Here is a 6,912-nt window from a genome sequence, read left to right on the forward strand (position 1 = left end):
TTTCTCTATAGAAAACAGAAATTAGAAGCATTTTACAAAAGAAAGGAGACAGATTTTCATTTCTTCATGTCATAAGGAACAAGTACAAGGTGCAGAAGGTATTTCAGATCTATTTCTCAATGTTTTTTACCAACACACATACATATCTATCCAAATATAAATGCATCTGGTCTGGCAGTCTTGAAAATGTTTCCTGAGCTGTATTTTTTTCTCCTTCTACATAGACAGTGACAGCTTTAGTAGGAGCAATAGGGCGTTTATATCACAACAATGAGCATTCTGAAATGCACTGAGCTGAGTGGGGGGTAAAAGTAAGCTCCACAATTACTGAAATGAATCACAGGTAAAAACATTTTGATTCTCCAGAGATTTGGTTGTTGCTATTGTTTTTTTCTCCTAAACCATGAAGGCAGAAAATACATTATCCACCCATTGAATACTATAGCAGAGCTCCCAAATAATCTCACCACTGCCTCTGTTTTATAAAGGCTCAGAAAACAAATCCCAAACCACAATTGATTGAGAGAGTTCTGCATATTGTGACCTGTCATCTCTGCAGGCTGCAGTCTCTTCTCTGGTCTTGCCTCAGAGCCCAAGTTTTGGCTCTCAAAAGATAACCTGGTCCACTTAGTTCTCCAGGTGTATTAATGCTACTTATCCTTTGCATTAAGAGTGCAAATGTGGAAAATGAAAACAAACTGAAAATCTCGTGATAAAAAAATTCAGTTTGCCATCTGTGAAGATTCTGTGTTGCTTCATTAAGGATTTTCTTACGTTCCGAGAGAGCAATGGGAAAAGCAAAACTTGGGGGGGGGAGGTTCCATCTTCTCTGGTTTCATTAAAATATTTAAACAAGCATGTGATGCAGAAACAGAATACCAACAGAAAATGTCTTACAGTCTACTCCTGAGTAGTGCCTTGGATATCTCCAGAAGTCCTGTTCTTTCACCTTGAAATTCTAAGTTTTCAGCCACAGAAAACTTCACCCATACCTAAATTAGGAATAAGCTTATTAATGCAAACCTCCAGAACTTTTTCAATCAAAATTTCTTCAATAATTGCAGAGTTTTCAGTATAAACTTATTTCTGCAAGTATTTTAAGCAGCGTTTGAGAAGATGGCCTTAGCTGGATTCTTCTGCAGCACAATTCTAAGCCTGGACTATGACAGCAGCTCTTTAACACTGCAGGAGGGGTACCAGTGTGGTTAATTCAGGTTATGACAAGGCCACCATCATCATATATGTACAACCAGCCCAGCCAAGCACCAGCATTCCTGCATTAGGGAATCCAGGGTGCCAGATGCCTGTGCACAGTGGCTGGGAATGGTCTGCAGGATGAGACCCTACCTCCATCCTGGCTATAGCTACAGTTCTGGCTGTCCTGGATCATTGCCCCACTACGTTGCAGCTGCTTGCTGGCAATGTAGTGGGGCAGTGATTCAAGAGGGAATGGAGGTGATGTGGCACATCAAAACCTAGCAGCCAGCAGCAGGATTGCTGGAAAGCAAATGCTGTGCTTGCTCACAGGACCCATCTTCTCAGCTCCCAAACAGTCACACTGCAAATCTCAACTGTATTTTGAGACAGTTTCAACCAGCGAAATTTGATGTGATAGATAAAATTCACAGGGGCTGGCCTCCAGCAAAGCAGCAGTCACAAGAGAAATCATGCAACCATCTGGCTGGCTGAATTTTGACATAGCATGTGGGATTCTGGAAGAGTCCCAGAGCATTAGAGAAGCTTCAGACTAGTGGAAAAAAATCAGATACAATTCTACACATCTTCCAGTTGCCTCATGGTCACTAAAGGCAAGAGTGTGCAGGTGTGTCACACAGACACTGAAACACTGCTCCAGTACAGGTCCCTGGGAGACTTCAGGGTCAGCAACATGAAGAGTCCAACAGACACCACCTGATCCATCTGACAGAACAGGGAAAACAAGGTGTAAATTGCATCCAGCTATTGATTTAGCTCCATACAAATTTCATTCTAGTTAAAGAAACCAAAACAAACAACACTACAAATGTACACTATGTACAATCAGACTCAAACAATTGCTGTTGATGAGAGCAAATGATGACTGAAGCAAAGGTAAGCCAAAGAACAAAATATCCTTTTGTATCTGTGCTGCCTACTAATGTGTTAAACCTTCTTTCACTTGTTTCTGGCTCTCCCTCCAAGGAAATTCATGTTAGAAAACAAATAGCCAGATGAAAAAACAATAACTTGTATCAGAGGAAAAGCCAAGCCATTTGAACAAAGAATGGGAGAACAACAGTACATGGCTCCTTATAAACAACTGTGTAAGTCAGGAAAGACAGGTCAGTCTTGAAGAGCTCTCAAGAGCCTGTACTGGTAGCAGAAGTCAATGAGGGACAGTTATGAAATTTCTAGACTGCATACAGAGAACTGCAGTAGAATGCTAAATTCAATGCATGCCTAATGGAAGACTTGGATTAATCATCTGAACAAAAATAACGCGGTTAAAATGTTTGTTGTGATACTGCTGTCTTCCTGAAAATGTTAGTATGACTTGTGTATTTTAATCACCACCTCAAATATATTTTTGCTTTACTTGCAAATGCCTTTTCATGCACTGAATCCAACAGCAAGTTATTTTCCATTGCCAAGTGTGCCCTCAAAGACAGTTGTCCAATCAATGTCACTAAGGACAAGCCATGACAGTAAATTCTTCCAGTTTTCATTTTTCCCCGATACTTCATTTTACACATTTCCACACACTGAGAGGCACCAAGGCTCCAGTGAGGCAGCAGAGCAGTGCTCAGTGCCCAGCATCCATCACAGCCTGGGATTAAATGTCCAGAAGCAATATGTAGTTGATCTGTCATACAAAAATTATTCATTCTCAAATATTACATCTTGTGAATGATACAAAGTCTCCATGCAGATTAAATTGCCAGTGTTCACCTCAACCTTTGCCTTCTTTTCAGCAGAGTGATTCTGTTCCGTAAGGCCCCTGGGAAAAAAATGCCACTGTTTACATTTTTCCTGAATTTAAGTTTTTCCAGAGTTGAACAGCTTTTGCCTTAATGGCCTTTGGGTTTTACTTCAGTTAACATATGTAAAGAAAATATTTCAGAGTTCTTAATCAGCATCTTCTTCTCATCTTAGTTTAGGCCTTAGTGTATCTACTTGTTATTTATATTATATCTAAGGAAAAATATAGCTCTGTATGAAGCTAAAGGAAATTTTTCAAATGTCATTTTAAGGCATGGATCAGAAAATATTATTTGCTCCATGCTTTCCTATTAAAATACTATTCCACCATTCATATGACCATTCTGTATTCTAAGTTCTCTGCCCAAAGTCAACTGTTACAGAATCATAGGAATGGTGAGAAGGAGGGGCAGCTGGAGGCAATCATCCTTTAGCCCACTCTTCCCCAAATGAAACGTGCCTTCCTTGAGGACTTTGACTCCTCATGGAATATGTGATCCAAGTCCCCTGCCATCATGATAGTTTAGACTCTGTGCTTCAAGCTGATTTCTCTCTCCTTTCTGTCTCCATTTCTGTAATGATGTTACCATGGCACCCCAGCATTTCAAGCTTGCTTCAGTTACAAGACATAATTTTTACATTTTAATTTACTCACAAGCAAAACCATTTTACAATAACTGAAGAAAATAATAATGGGAAAATTGAGCATAGGTCATGCTTCACTTTAAAAAGGCTGGCCATTTCCAGGTTCTGTCATACTTGCAGTAAAACCATTAATCATCATAAACTCATTTTGTCTAAAAGCAGAGGTAATACATTTTTCCATGTAAATCACTTCATTGCCATGACAGAATGATGTCAGAGAATTGAAATAGGTGATATAATAAATTTTCCTTTTGGAACATTGTTTAGCACTAAAGGTTATGGGGGGCAGGGGGAGGGGAGAGAGGGGACAAGATTGATATTAGCTGCTAAAGAGTAAAATTTGGTTTTAATTTTCATTAAATAGACCTAAATACTCTACTGACACAGACTCACTTTTACAGACTAAGAAAATATACACACAGCTTAAAAATGGTACAATAAGAACCCAAAACCTTTCTAGAATAAAAATCAAGCTCCAGCTAATACTTTGTAAAAGATTATTAAAATAATAATTAATATTGCAGGTTTTAATTTCTTCCCCTTTTTTAAGCACAGTTTTTGAAATTCAGGGCTTCACGTTCACCATTTGTACAGGCACGTATAGTTGAACACATATAAACTGAAATTAGCTTAGCATCTAATCTGGCTGTGTGCATAAGAATCCTCAAACAAGGAAGCAGTAGAACAGGAGAGAAATAGAATTTTGTTTCTCCCCCTCCAAAAGCAAGCAACCTTGTCTGAATTACAGCCTATACCTTAACCAAAATGCAACTATTTTCTGAAATCCTGCAGCAGCCTGGTACAACAAATATATATATATGGCATCATGGAAAAGGGAAGGACTGGGACCAAACCTGTAAGTCAAAGCTATTACTCCCATTTCTCTCTGTAAGATTTCAAGTCAAGGTTTGGAAGAAATTACTGATTTTGGTTTGATTAAAACCTTTTGTTTTTCTATTTGCTCTTTTTTATTCCTTTGGAGAAAACATGAAAAACAAACTGGGGAAACAGCTGAAAATCTGTTTCCCACAGCTTTAATCCCTCCCCCTTGCTGTAGCCATGGTGTGTACAACCACAGCCCTGCTGGGTGAGGCAGAGCAGTTTTCTTTCCACACAGCTGATCTAATCCGAGGTGTGCAACAGCTCACACAGAACAGCTGCAATGAAAAAGCAAGTCCCTTTTAAAAACATCCATTTCCTACACAGATAAAATGGAAGTCTGGATAGCCCCTCTGCATTTATCCAGCTCTTAAAATGGGTCCTGCAGGGCTGAGGCTCTTTCAGCTTCACAGTCAGCAACTTCAAAGCCAGGCTTTTGTACATGAGACTTTTATATTTTAACTTAGAAATTAGACACCCTGAAGAAACAAATGCCATCATGCAAAAGAGAATTAACACTCAAAAGTGTGCATTTGTTCATTATTTGTTCTTATTGATGTTCAAATTACATCACCTGACTCCAAAGGAGAAGCAATTTTGTTGGGGCAGTTTATTTCTGTAAAATGTAAAATCTCAGTACAATGTTATGCACAATGGTTAACACAAATGGTTTAATTATCCATCTCATCCTGAAGCACAACACACAGTCCTGTGACATGGCCTGACTTGGCCTAGGAGGTCACTACTGCATGAATGGGGGTGGCTCCAGCACTCCAGAGCTGAGCTGCTCATCCAACACTGCCATCACCGTGACAGTGTTATCCTCAACCTGACAAGAAGCTGCCTGGACAAAGAGGCACCTGTCAGGAGCTGCAGCCTCCATGGAATGCACAAGGCAGCGTGGATGGAAGCAAGGCAGGAGGGCAGGGTGTTGAGACCTCTCATTTTCAGAGACAGTGACCTGTTTGGCCAGCTCAGCTGCTCATGCAAGCAAAGCCTCATCTCAGCCTTACCTCATAACTTTCAGTTTCCTTCTCTGCTGTAAAAAAAAAAAAGAATTAAAAATGTATGTATATATTTTTATAGCTCCTTTAGCTAATGTGATTTATTACAAAAGGACAGTTTCTTGGTGAATTCAACTTAAATCTTTTATCAGTCTTGTTTATTAATTTTTATTCAGCTTGATTAGCTCACGAATTTAAATTTCTCTAGATGGGCTCTGAAATACATTTTTGGGGTAGGGCATACAACTAGCATGACCTTGCACCAGGAAAATCTCAGTACACAGAATAGGGGGAAAAAAACCAAAACAGGAAACAAAACAAAGCAAAAACCAAAACAAAACTAAAAAAACCACCAAACCAAACAAACATCACCAGTAAAGTCTCCTGAATACACAAAGAAAATTTTAAAAATCTTTCTTTTTTCCATACTTCTGCATACTGTCCAGGAATCCTACTGCATCCCACATCACACATCAAAACTAAAACCAACCACCTTGGGGACAAAAAACCCTTATTTTTCCCTCTGTTCTTACCCTCATAAAGGGAGACTATATTTCCATAGTTGTACTTGCATGCCAGCCCACTGATCATGACAGGAAGGCAAAATCAAACTAAATAACCCTGCCCTGTTCTGACAGGTATGACACAGCCTTTGTCCTTCTGATCAGCTTCATTAATTTCTGAATACTGACACAGGGGAAAGGAAATAGATTAAAGTGCAGTATCAAGGGGTTAATCTCGAGCTGCATGCTGGTTTCCTGGCATCTTGGAGGACACCATCTTAAATGAGACCAACCCTTGACAGCAATCAGTCAGGATCTGGGTGGTATAATCTAAACTGCTGACTCAAGAAACTCAAAATAGAATCAGATCCAAAAAAATTGACTCAATTATTAATTCCTCTCACTAAAACATTTGTACTCAAGCACTGTATTCTCAAGTGCTGTTTTCCTGCATGACTCCCTTTATCAGCTCATAGATTTTTCCTATTCATTTATCTTTCTCTCACTACAAAAACTACTATTAACTTTTCCAAAGTTTGCATTGTTCTTTCCCTTCTATATTCTCCCTGCTCATGCAATGCTTGACTTCTGTATTTCAAAAAATGTTCTCTTCTTGTAATGAGAGGCCCATCACGCCAGGCTATTTAATTTGTGTTTAGGACTTATATTAGGATGCCCAATTCTCTTAATGCATACAGTATTTTCTAGATTAACAGTAAAATCTTCACAGTTTTTTTTTCCTAAAATGGCACCCTAAATGTGTTCCATTTTATTATTTTTCAGGCTCTTCACTTTTCTCCCCCTTTTAAGAAGAAAATATAAAATGCAATTCAGTAATTGAAACAATTATTAATTTCAGGGATAAGTTAATGTCACATTTAAAAGGTGATGACAGTGGTAACATAAAAGAAGAGAATTTCATG

This window comes from Camarhynchus parvulus, chromosome 3, assembly GCF_901933205.1.
Source record: "Camarhynchus parvulus chromosome 3, STF_HiC, whole genome shotgun sequence".
Lineage (NCBI taxonomy): Eukaryota > Metazoa > Chordata > Aves > Passeriformes > Thraupidae > Camarhynchus > Camarhynchus parvulus.